This window comes from Cryptomeria japonica, chromosome 7 (genome assembly GCF_030272615.1).
Source record: "Cryptomeria japonica chromosome 7, Sugi_1.0, whole genome shotgun sequence".
NCBI lineage: Eukaryota > Viridiplantae > Streptophyta > Pinopsida > Cupressales > Cupressaceae > Cryptomeria > Cryptomeria japonica.
In genome coordinates this window covers 350,623,003-350,637,028 of record NC_081411.1, presented here as the reverse complement: position 1 = coordinate 350,637,028, position 14,026 = coordinate 350,623,003, and positions in this window count along the sequence as shown.

Below are 14,026 nucleotides of genomic sequence, written 5' to 3'. Positions count from 1 at the left end.
TTTCAATAGGTACAAGTATAATTTGCATTGTGTAGAGCTTGATATTTGTGACTATGGTGCTTGTGTTTAGTGTCTTTATTTTCTAAATTCCTTGAACTAAATAAAGGTATATTCATAAATCAATCAAAGTACTTGAAGGAATTCCTAAATAAATTTGGCATGGAAAACTCTAAATTGGTAAGCACGCCTATGACTAAAACTGATAAACTATCATTGAAGGATGAATCAACACCTGTTAATCTGAGTAGGTACAATTCTATGATAGGAGGTTTTATTGTATTTGACATAAACAAGACCTGATGTTATGAATGCAGTATGTATTGTTTCAAGATTTTACAGTAATCCTAAAGAAAATCATGAATCAGCAATGAAAAGGATTTTCCGGTATCCTAGAGATGAAAACATTGAATTATGTGCATACACATATGCAAATTGGGTAGGAGATGTAGATGACAGAAAAAGCACCACCGGCAAAGCATTTTTTCTTGGCAGCAAATTAATCTCTTGGTTGAGCAAGAAACAAATTTTTACATCTTTATCAATAGCAGAATCATAATATGTTGCAGCAGCAACTAACTATACACAGGTATTATGGATCAAGCAAATGTTGAAGGACATAAAGGTAAAATGCAAGGAACCTATAACTATTTACACTGATAATATGGCCGAAATTGATATATCTAAGAATCTGATATTTCATTCTAAAACTAAAGAATAGATTGCAGATATTCTTAATAAGCCTTTGTCTAAGGAGACTTTTGAAAATCTAAGAGAGCAGCTTGGAGTTATACCCTCACCAGTAGAGACTTAGATAGTTGATGATTGACATCAACTGGCAGAATTAACAAAGAAATCTTTTTTCCGGCTTTGATGAGGAGAGCTACTTCTCACGGCGAGTAGTTGGATAAATTTATAAGTTGGTAATTTGTGATAAGTTCTTTATACTGATTGAATTTGGTTTTGTATTTCTTTGGCATTTGATGTCAAAAGGGGAGAGATATCTATGGAAAAACACTTTATCTTTTGGAGAGAGATTATTCCTTGGGAGAGAGATATTATGTATTTTTGATTTCGGTTTAATGATCTCTTTGCGAGATTGTTGGTTTTTGGTTTTTGCGAGAGTGAAATAGCACCACAATGTGGTTTTCACCATAAGACCCATTATTTTTTTTTGTTTTTATATTTTTACGACTATAAGGCCCAACACCCTGACCAAAGTATGCCATGCTATTGAGTTCTCTAGTGTACCCCACTTTATGGTCCCCACGAAGAAGATCATCTCGTATGCCCAAGTACTCTATGAAAACATCGTCATTCTCAAATGTATCTAGTTTTAAAGGTTCTTCATTGTCCCAATCAATGAGTTGTGGGTGAATGAGGTGAAGGCTATCAATGTTTTGAAAGTTAGTGAGAGTAAGGGTAAAGATGTAAATGTCTTCAGGTATATCAAGGTAATTGTCGATATCATCTCTAGAACTCTCCTCATCTATGTCAATTGTAAACGAATCCAAATTAGCATCACTAGAAACACATTCAACAATGAGATTCCTCACTCTATGTGATTTCGACCTAGAACCTAGAAATGGAGATTGTTTGGGATCCTTGGGAATTTTTCCTTTATTATGCTCTTTATGTAGTGTAGACTCTGAAGTATTTTGACCAACCCTGATTTTTTTATTGAGATAATCTTCCTCTGTGGGTTCACCTAGTTCTCTGAATGTTTCAGTGAGCTCATAATCACTAGATGATTTATTTTAACCCCATTCCCATTTATTGGAGTCGGTGAAATATTGTTTCTCTTGTTGATCATTAGAGTCTATGATTTGCAATTCTTATTTAGATTTGTAAGTACCTAACCTAAAAGGTGTGGAACCAAGTCCTTTGGAGCATTGATTTTTGAATGTCAATTCTGGTTGTAAAGGTTGAGTGATACCTTCTTTTCTTAAGCCAATAGGGCTCTTACCATCATATCCATTTTTTTTCAAGATCTTGAATCCTTTGCCATACATTTCACATGGTATCTTAATGTGATCTTGTGTATGTTCTGATAGTCCTAAAAATGACTATGCAAAAATTTGATGTCCCTACCAAAATTTTAGTCATTTTTGAATTAATGATGCTCTTTGTTCTTACCCTCAAGTTTTAGGGTTTTGGGTTTATGTGTTTGTGGGTAAGTCTTTTGTTAAAAAACCCAAATCTTGTTATGTTTCTTCATTGCCTTTTTACTTAAAGATGAGGGTCTTTTTTATCGTCCAGGGACTAGGTCTTTTTTTCCTAGGCGTTATTTTTTATGGCACCCTTTTTAAATTTTCCTAAGTCTGCATCTTTTTCACTATGGTTGGGTCCACCTTTAATATTTTAGAGGGTATTATTTTCCCTAAGTTCAGCCTAAATACTTACGCAAATGTCTCCATGATTAACGATCGAATAACTAAAGGTTCCATAATTTTGTACGTGCATCAAATGGATGGCGATGTTTTAACCCAAGAAAGAAGATGCACAAAGGATAGCAGTCAATGTTAAGCGATTGTTGTACCTAGTTTGTAAAGAGCAAACAGATCTGACACCCTTCATAGTCCCACTAAGGCAGATGTAGGGAAGTTAAGGACCGCGACATCACAAGATGATTCCACATGTCCTAGACAAACTAAGAATTTTCAACCATGGGGCTGCTAAAAAAATTAGGCTAAAAGATGATTGGGCAATGCTTTGTTAGACCTTTTTATGGACCCTTTTTCAACAATAGAAGGTAAATATCATATTGACTAATGGTGATTGTGTGATGTGCCATGCTGGACAAAATCCATGGTGGATGAAGAATGTATTTCAAAGTAGATGTGATTAAGACTATTTGTTGTCACTCATGCAGGAAAATAAGGGTAGGGGGATATAATCTTGTCGACATAAGATTAATAGAGATAAGTCGAGACATGTGGATGCTCACTAATTTTCAAGAAACTTGTTCTAAAGGTTGTTTTATGGGTCGAAGTGAATTGGCAACCAATGATGGCAAGTTTTTCAGGGAGTTGTCTTAATAAGTATCATCGCCATGACAATGAGAGGTTGATATTTTATAAAGCATTAGGGGATAAGGATATTTTCTTGAGTTAGAAATGATGTGATCAAGTACCCATAAATAATGTCATAGGTTGTGTACTATTAGGGATTCTCATAGAAAGGTAAGAATCAAGAAACTGTCTTCGAGAAAACTTCAAAAGGATAAGGACTCCATATTCAAAACAAAAATTTTCAAATGAGAAATTGTGCAGTTAAGAAAATAATGTGATCATAATAAAATCATTCATGTAGGATGATCTTTTTCAAAATGCAGTAGATTGACAATTTGAATTTGACAGTGTCCTGGATCTGAAGGATATAATGTCTTAAGTCCATTTGTTGGCAGTATGAGTAGAAGGAAATAAAGTGATAATTTTTCATGCATGAGTACAAATAAGTGAGACATTTTTGATTATACATATACCTAAGTGGTGTTCTCAGTTGGTGGAAATACAAAGATAAGTCCCAGTTGGGAAGGAAGATGTTGTCACCAAGGTGAGGCCTTCAAATATGGTTAAAATTACTAGGGTCCCAATTTTATGACACTACAGTATGGTCTACTTCTTGTTGAAAATTTAGAGGAATTGATTATGTGTCACAATGATGTCTTGTCATTGATGGCAACAATGGTTGTTTTGGTTGTTTTTAGGTTTTTGGTTGGCTCTTGTAAAGTGGTTGGATTATGATATTGATTTGGTATGCTCCAGTATACTTTGGTTTGTCGAAATAATTTGGATCTGTCATTCATGCTATTCGGATGCATATCATGATTAGTTGGTTTGGGATTTGATGACTTAGATACTAACACTTATTTCTAGTAAGCCTTTTGGTCACCGGTAAGGGTTTTACCGACAGAGCTTTGTTGAAGATCTTTTGATACACGTGATAAGTGGTGTTTGTGTGATTTCTAGATATATTTGGATATGTTGTTGGTTATCTTCTTTGTGTTCCTGTTAATCGACGGTGTTGCATTTAGGACCAGACCTAATCTTATCTTATTCTGCTAGGTTATGTACCGACTTATGTAACGTTCTGATGCATTATGAGATGGATTCATTGATTGGATTATGTTGTTTAAGTCTTAGGCCTACTTGGTTGAGTATTGGATTGCAGGTTTATGTTATGAATATATTGTATTATCTTTCACGTGGCCAACCTAATTGTTTAGGTCCCGGGTTGGTATATATATGATGTAATATCTCTTTGTAGATCATGGGATCATGGTTATGGATTGTTATGGTATGGCTATGCAATTACTTGTGTGCAAAAAATGGTGTAATCATATGCAGGAGTTTTTGTCGATCATAGGTGATCTAATTGGGTTGGTAAGAGATGTTTAACAGCTCTGGTAATGAGCTTAACCAAAACTGTGATGAATACTAAGAGGGGGGGTGAATTAGTATACCAAAAAATGTTGTACATAAACACTTTAATAGTCTGGCAGTAAACTGGTAAAATAGTTTAACAAACAGACTAGTTAACACACATGAAAACCAAATAGAAAATAAGGCATTCACCCATAGAAGCACAATCACCATAACACAAGAGATTTATATGTGGAAACCCAAATGGGAAAAACCACGGTGAGATGAAACTCACAAATAACTATTTGCAGAATAGTAACCAAACCAGTTAAGGTCTAACAATGTTCTTTACCAGAACAGATCATGTTAGGAATCTCAGTCTTTGTTAGGAGATAAGTCCGATTAAAGACTACCTTGTGAGAGGATTTTAGATCTACAGATGTGAATCACCTTGTTAGAGGATTTACAAAGGCTTTTCTGGGCCTACCCAGTTAAGGATTTCTGACTTGTCAAAGATGTGAGTAATCAACAAGGGAATGATCTAGAGAATGGTATAGTCTACTTGATTAGATCCATTGTAGCTCATAGATAATGCTCTTCAGCATTACTTCAGTCTTTAGTATATTCACACTCTACAGACTTGATCTTCTCTTTTAAGATCGCACATACAAAAGCTTCAAAAAAATGACCACTAAAACCTAACAACTACACTCATACATACGCATACAAAACCCTAGACATGATGTCCTAAAAAGGAATCTGATTTCATGTCGATCCAATAGGATTACATAGCAAGTTCCTAGGTTCATTGTATCTAGACACATTTGATGACATGACACAAAATCACCACCAAAGTTTCAATGGATGGTAACTCATCACAAAAATATATAGGCTGGTAACTCATCATAGAGTATTACCGGTTTATACAACTTTTCCTGTTACCGATTGGTAACTCAGAGTAATACTAGTTTAACGGATTACCAGTTGACAAAAATTGAAGACTGGGAAAAACATAACTGACGCTTCTGGCTCTTTTGCTCCGCTCTGCTTGAGATCCTTAAACCATTTGATCTCTCTATGTCACCTGGGTCTTTATACCACTTGAGATTGGTAAACATTTTCTTCATAACATCAATAGTCTAAAGACTACAACATCATACCGGTTTGGGACAATTACCGATTGAGCAAGTGTGTGTCCATGAATGACAATCACAACATAATCATCAAAAGGCCAACAATCTCCCCCTTTGGCATTCATGGCAACACTTAGGAAAATTTTTGACATCTAAGTGTTTTACAACCAAATTTTGCCATAAGCAAAATTACTCCCCCTAAGCATATACACTATCCCTTTTGCAGAAAATACAATGTATACTACTTCCTTACTGAGATAAACATGAAAGAATGCAAAGAATGCATCAAAATTTTAAATACAAAATACTACTCCCCCTTTGCCAACAATGACAAAGTACAGTTGAAAAACCCCTATTCCATTAGCATTAAAAACTAATTTAAAAAGTTTATGACAATAAAGAGTGAAACTTGTCAAAAACTTATTTAAAATCCTCCATAAATGTCTTCATGGATAAAGACCATGATTCAAGTAATGAGGTAGCAACCTCATTCTCCATTTGCATCTGATAGACCTGCTCTTCCATGGCATCAAAGGTACTCATCTCTTGAGTGACCGTTAGGGCATCCAGATTTAGATTGCATTTCTGAAGAATTTGCAGTCTTGGTAGTAGCACCAATTGAAGTTACTGCAAACTACGTGTATGGTTGTTTATCTCTACCCCTAATCTTGTAGAGTGGAGTTGAAACTGGTGAGCACTTTGTCCATATGTGGAGAAGGAATCATATGGCATTTTGAAGGTTCTTATAAATGACTGCATATCAGATTGAAGTTTGGCTTTCTGAGCAAGCACATCATCACAGAATAAATGAGGTTGACATATCTTACTTAGCAATAGTTTGCCCTCATCAATTGCATCTCTAATGTCCTTCTGTGCCTTCTATAGATCAGACCGAAGATCTATTAACTTTTTCACTAAGGAAGCGTCTAGAGCCTTTTGATGCTCCTTGGCATTTGCTTCTGCAACCTCTTACAAGCTTTGCACCTAATCTTCTACAACTACGCATAGGAGATTTAATTGTGCAAGAGAGGAATCAGTACTAGGGAGACTGGTGTGTATGGTGAAAATGGATAACAATAAACAACAATATTGAAAGGCTAAATGAATCCAACCACTAAACCCTAGCCTAACAATGAACAAAGATCCACCATAACATATGAAGATTACCTAAGACAATGCAAATTACTCAAAATCACAAAGATTATACCATCACATGTCCAATAGGGTTTTGATCTCCATTCTTCCTATCTCCATTGATCTTGCTTGATATATTTGCTCTCAGATTTTTATATGCACAAGAGCTCAACAAAGAACGGAATGTGGTTGCAAGTGGAATTGTAGTGTAGCCAAGTACTCCAAAATCAGTCATTAGGATGTGTCATTAGTCATTAGGGTATGTCATTAGGGTTTGAGAATGAAGAAAGCATCTTCTTAAATAGAAGACACAATAAGAAATGGAGGGTTAAGATTGAGAGGTGTAAAAAGAGAGGTCGGCTAGGATTAGAGGGTAGGTAAAAGAAATACCAAAATAATGAAAGAGGTAGGTAGTGTATGAATTAAGAGATGAATGACATGTGTCATGTGTAGAAAAAGATAATGAATTAATTAAATAAATAAAGATTTATTTAATTAATAGAAGAAGTAGGACAATTAAATAAATAAAATATTTATTTAATTTAGGAAAGGGATAATTTAAATAAATAAATGTATTTATTTAAATGAGAAATAAGGCTAGAAGAGGATAAACGAATTAATTAAATAAATAAAAATTTATTTAATTAATAGAAGAATTAGGCTTAGATAATTAAATAAATAAAATATTTATTTAATTAGACATGACAATTTTGAGTGTCTACATTTTGCCCCTCTTTGAGACAATGCGGCTTGTCGCGTTGTTTCAAAGAAGATAAGATGAACTGATACAGAGTTGCCCCAGGATGGGAATTATATGCCCCCTCGAGAGATTGGATGAAAATGTCTGAAAAGATTGCAGACAATCTCTCGATAAGAAAGACGGGATAGAATGGACTGATTGGATAAAGTGACAAAGTCACGGGATGAGAAAGACTGACTCGGGAAATGAAGACGAGGGCTAGGCTAGGCTATAAGATAGACCACGGGCAAAAGACATCCTCATTGTCATCCACACCCTTACGAGATCACAGTCCAGAGCGAGAAAAGAGCAGCAGCAGTCAGCAGCGATGGCTTTGGTTCATAGATTTGACCGTGTTCGTTGATTCCAGTGACCAGCAGATGCAGGAGAGCCAGTGAGTACCACAAAACCTCCTCGTACTTTGATGCATTTATTGTTGTCATTAATGCATACTAGGTAATGTAATAAATGCACGTTTATGTCTTCCAGGTCAAATCGGCAGTTCTGTGATGAACATACGTTGTCGATTGGATAAGCTGCTGAGAGGATACACTCAAGAAGGTCCTCTAGGGAAGACTAAGATAGATCAAGGCACTTTGTGATGAACAGGGAGTACTAAAATATGAGCAGCACTTTGTGATGTACAGAGAGTGCAAATGTGAGTAACACTTTGTGATGAACAATGAGTGTCACACACGTAGTACTTTGTGATGAACAGGGAGTACTAAAATATGAGCAGCACTTTGTGATGAACAGGGAGTGCAAATGTGAGTAACACTTTGTGATGAATAGTGAGTGTCACACACGTAGTACTTTGTGATGAACAGGGAGTACTACTAGGATAGATAGCAACACTTTGTGATGAACAGTGAGTGTCACTATGACTGACATGATTTGATTTGCTTGACTACAGGAGGACTTGCCGATGCTAGAGTCACGGGAGAGATTCCCATCGACTCAGAGGTTGCGACCTGAGTTGACACTTGAAGACCGAGCCACAATTGAGGCTATGGGATTGAGATACATTCTGTATGTGCCTGAGTTTCAGGTGAACATGGGATTGTTGACTGCACTGGCTGAGAGATGGCACTCAGAGACTTGTAGTTTGCATTTGCCGATGGGTGAGATGACAGTCACCTTGGAGGATGTATATAGGATTCTGCAGATATCAATCGATGGGGAGTTAGTACCCTATGATCGAGACGGAGATAGGGATGCACTGAGATGAGTGTTCTAGGATCCAGGACTAGGGATGAGGGTGGGACATGTGGCATGGGATACCATGACATGGATAGGATTAGCACTACCAATAGTGTTGATAGGAGTTATCAGTGGGTTCCTCTATCTGGATAGGACGACACGAGGGGTGGCTGCAGGGGACGCAGGGGCTAGGAGAGTTGATCTTGGGGTGGGTCCTTGTAGGGCTCAAACTCCATCGAGGCCAGGCGGCTCCGAGGGAGGGAGTTCATCATAGCCGTAGAGGGCTCCCTATGTATCAGTATTGTACCATTTTTGTATTGTAGACACCTGCGGGTGATTTTGTAGCCATATGATTCTTTTGACATCATTGTATCATGACACTTTTGATTATATATGAGAGATGATCCATTTTTGCGGCAGCTATATGCATGCATACCTATGTGATGAAATGTTCTTATGTGATACATGTTTTATGATATGGATGCTTATATGATGCAATGCAATATATTTTTGTTCTTTTATGTTGTATATGTGATGCATGATGCAAATGTGAATGTATGTAATGCAAATGAATATGATAATGCAAATGATTATTTACATAATGAAAATGTGAGATGTGCTAACATGTGTTGTATGCAGGATGTGATGCAATTGTGATATCTATATGTATGTATGAAATGCTTATATGTGGTGATGTAGGTGTAACTATATGAAATGCAAATGTTTTTGGTGTGTCATTATACTCAGTCATGTGATAGCGGGCTACGCGGACTCGAGAAGGACAATGGAAGTCAATCAAGAAAGGGGGATGGAAGACAGAAGATATGAACGTGAAAGAGCTTCTTGTGCATTATCATCATTGAGCTTTATTATGGCAGAATAGGTTATGACAATCGAGGCATTTGTTCGGCCCAGAAAGTCATTGTACCTGTTTGCATGGAGATAAGACAGTCACAAACAAGGAATGCCCCAGTTCATACTAGACTCACAGTGTCCTCATATCCTTGGACAAGTCATAGCATTACTAAGAGACAATCCATAGATAGCAAATGCAAATAGGTGACGATACCCCATCCTCGCCTTTCTAGTCAAAGACATCCTGGAGATAGAATCTCTAGTCAAAGACATCCTGGAAAAGCTAAAAGACATGTCACCAAAAAGATAAAATCAAAAGAAAACCAAGACTCGACACCAACATCCACTGTAGTCCTCAAGTTTAGTGTCTCTTGTCACTTGTATAAGTCGAATTTTGATTGTGGTCACAATGTTCACTTTCACAAAAAGGATAGATAGCACTGAACCATATGTTGTCTGAGTCTGTTGAAAGATTTGATTTTGTTGAAGCTCATTGTTGCTACTGTGTCTCATTTGAAACTGACTGAATCCATGAAACTGATACTTTATTGTGGAGAAGATGGAACTTTATTGCGGATCTGTGATGCAAATGTTGCTTTATTGCGGATTGTGCACAGATAGACTGAAGAAAGCTGGAAGAAACTGTACTCCTTGAACACGTGACATTCTTAGTTCCACACCCATTACTAGACTTAGGAATTGGCCGTAGTCACAGATAGGATCCGATTTATTATGGATGGAAAGGGAGGCGAAAAGGGAGGTTTATTATGAATGGCTAACCAATCTTGGGTAGATCAATAACAAGCCATGATGGGAATGGGTAAGTTTATTATGGATGGATAGGTTGTGAGTGTGTGCAAAGTGAAAGGATGAAAGTGAATCCTGAAGGAGGGAGGAGCAAAGTCTCTACGCATGGCGCTGGGAACCCAGTTTTCACCATGGTACTTGCCTAGGGCGCCACCGAAGTGGTTTTCACCGTTGGACGAAATTATTTTTCTTTACTTTTCTCAATTTTTCAATTTTTTGTTGTCACAAGGCGCCTGTTTGCCAGGTTTTCACCAAGTAACGATTTTTTTGTTTTATTGTTTTTTTTTTGTATTTTTGAAAATTTTTGATTTTTTTTGTATTTTTGAATTAGGATATTCCAAAGAGCTTATGTGTAGAACCTGTGAAGATGCATGTTGTTGATAAGATCCTCCAAGGGTTCACCTTCTGTAGTTGAGAGCTGATATGCCCCAGATCCATATACTGCTGTGATGATGTAAGGACCAAGCCAGTTGGGTTCAAATTTGCCCTTCTTATCTCTATCTTGTTGATTCTTGGGGTTCTCTCTGAGTACTAAGTCACCTACCTCAAATGTGTGAGGCTTGACTTTGTGATTGTAACTGCATTGTTCCTTGACTGAATGATGTGTAGCTTGAGTGACTGTCTTCCTTGATAAAGGAACTGAGATAGAATTACTAGTGTGTGGACTACACAGGCCTGTATGCGTGTCACCTAAAGAAGTTTGGGCATCACTGATAGCAAAGTCCTTTGAGGAAGCTCCATTAAAGGTCCATGATGTATCACCAGAAGGAAAAGGATGTGTGGAACAAGTGGATGAGTTATGAAGGCTTATGATTGTGAAAAGAAGTGAAAGTAGGATAGCATGATGGAGACTTAGGATCAACAAGTATGTTTTTTGACTTAAAATTGTAGAACTTTTGCCCCCAGTTATTTTGATATTAGGGGAGATCAACTCTTTCTCTTTTTGCTTCATAGGATTTTTATCCTTGACTTTGATTTTTATAGAGTCCAATAGCTTTTGATTTTGATTTGGACTAAAGCTCTTTTCTTTATTTTTGACTTTTAAATTTTTCTTTTCAAGGCTTGATTTTTGATCCCCAATGAGTAAGGGCTTTTGTAATTCTTGTTGATCCAAGTCTGGGAGTGGAGTGGAAATGGAATGAGTGGATGAAATAGTAAGGCTATGTGAGCTCTCAAGAGGGTCGACGATACGCTCAATAGATTCTTTGTTGGAACCACTCTTAGGACTATTGATATCAAGAGCTGCTTGCACTGCTAGAGGAGATTTGCATTCAGACTTAGTAGCCACAACACTAGGTGGTTCACACCCAATTCCTTGGCATTGAAAATTGTTTGTAGGTTGTTCCTGTCGACTGAATGCCTTAGGAGATAGTGGGAGTTGATCAACATGAAAGATATACTCACCACATCCCATGTCTTTAATCTTTAACTTTTCTTTTAGCTCTGTTTGCTTTGATGTAGAAGCTTTTAAGGATTCAGGATCCACATATGCTGATGAAGGAATAGATTCTCTATTAGCTGGAATTGTTATTTCTGATCGAGGTTGTAGATTGTTGCAATATATGAATGGATTTGAATCCGCTTTGACGGTCACTTCAACTCCATTGTGTGGAAACTTGATACATCGATGATATGTTGATGGGACTGCTTCCATCTCATGAATCCAAGGACGTCCTAGTAATATGTTGTATGTGAGATCCAGATCAAGTACTTGACAAACCACATCCTTTGTAACTGGCCCAACTCTGAGAGGTAAAATGACTATACCCTTGGATGAACGCTCTTCATCATCATATGCCTTGATAGTAATTTGGTTTGTAGAATTCATAGCCTTGTCAGAATATCCCAATTGTTTAATTGTGCTCAATGTACAAATGTTTAGACCTGCTCCTCCATCTATCAGGACTCGCTTTATTCGGTGTTTATGTATGAAGGCTTCAACATGTAAAGGTGCATTATGAGGCTGACTTATGGAGGCGTCATTGGCTTCTGTGAATGTGAGGGAGTGTGGAACAGATAGGTATCCCACCATGGCTTGAAACCGGTCCACGTTCAGATCAGTAGGGACAGCAGTGTCTCTCAAGATTTTGTCAAGGATGGCTTTATGTGCAGGAGATATACGTAAGAGCTCAAGAATGGAGATGAGCGCGGGTGTCTTCCCTAGTTGTTCTACAAGATCGTACTCAGGCTTGGTAGATAAAGGATTGGTATTCTTAGTGGAGCATCCTAGCAATGTAATCCTACCTCAACGAGTTGTAACATGACATTCAGAGGTAGATTCGGACGAAGATCCCACACCTTTTAGGACAATCTTGGGTCTCTGAGAAGGATTCTCAGGATTTTTGTTTTTGATAGTAATGGTAGAGATATGATTGTCCATTGAGATGTGATTGATAGTAGAATCATAATTGTAAGGTGCTCTAGTATAATTGGCTTGATCATCTGTGACTTTACCTTTTCCTTTGTCATGTTTTGGGAATGGTTCCTTAAACACCTCATGCTCTTGGTTAGATGAATGTCCCTCAATCTCTATATCTCCTCTATCAATGAGATCTTGCACAATGTTTTTCAATCGATGGCAATTACTTGTCTTGTGACCCTTGCTCTTATGAAACTCACAAAACTCATAATCATTCCACCAATTCGGCTTTACCTTTGGTTCATATGGAGGAAAATCTGGGACTGTGATCACTTTGTTTGCTACAAGCTTTTTGAATACTGATTCAAGTGGTTCTCCCAATGGAGTGTACTTCCTTCGTGGTTTAGAAGTTGTTTGATTATTCACTTGATTGTTGGTAGAACTTGATCCAGAAAAGATGAATTTGGGTCGCACTGTGTTGGCATCAACAACACCATCATTGACTGTATTCTTGTTTTTATTCCAAAATCTTGGCTTGTCTTTTCCTTTGAAGTCCTCTTTGTTTTCTTTGAATAGTTTGATAACTCCTTGTTCAATTAAGACTCTTTCTATTGCTAGGCCCTTTTCAATGACATCCTTGAATGTAGACAAACAAGCTTTTCTGAGATCATAGCCAATAGCCTTGTTAACATTTTGTGTGAACATCTCCACCATTTGTTTTTGCGGAATTTCGCAAGAGCATCTGCTAGCTAGGTTTCTCCATCTCTGTAAAAATGTTGCGAAAGATTCTCCTTCTTTTTGTTTAGTATTGCACAAGGTAGTAACTGAGACATCTGTTTCAATGTTGTAAGAGAAATGCTGAATGAATGCCTCTGCTAAGTCGCCCCATGATTTAATACCGGGAGGTAATTGAGAAAACCATTCCATAGCTTGGTCACCTAAGCTCTGTGGGAACAACCTCATCAAGTATGTTTCTTCTGCCGCTACCGCAATGCAAGCTGTGAAGAATTGTCTTATATGTGCCTTGGGGTCTCCTCTCCCTCTATATTTGTTGAACTTTGGTGTTACAAAGTGTGGAGGAAATGGAGGCATTGGAATGCTCTTATCGATGGGATAAGGGCATATATCTCTCATAGTGTATGTAGGTTTGGATGTACTCATGTCCTCCGCTTTCTTTTGTAGATCTCTAATTTGTTGCTCCAAATTATTTTTGGGAGGAGATTGATTTCTTGTAGCATACCCCATGTTTGAAACACCCATTTGAGGAGGAGCTTGTTGCATGTATGGATGATACTGATCGTAGACATGTCCATATGGAGGTCTATATTGTTGTGACATGTATGGAGCACTTGGCATAACTTCTTGTTGAGGGACCCCATATCTATTTTGTGTATATAAACCATATTCAATAGGCCTTTCATTTTCCATTGTGTTGCCC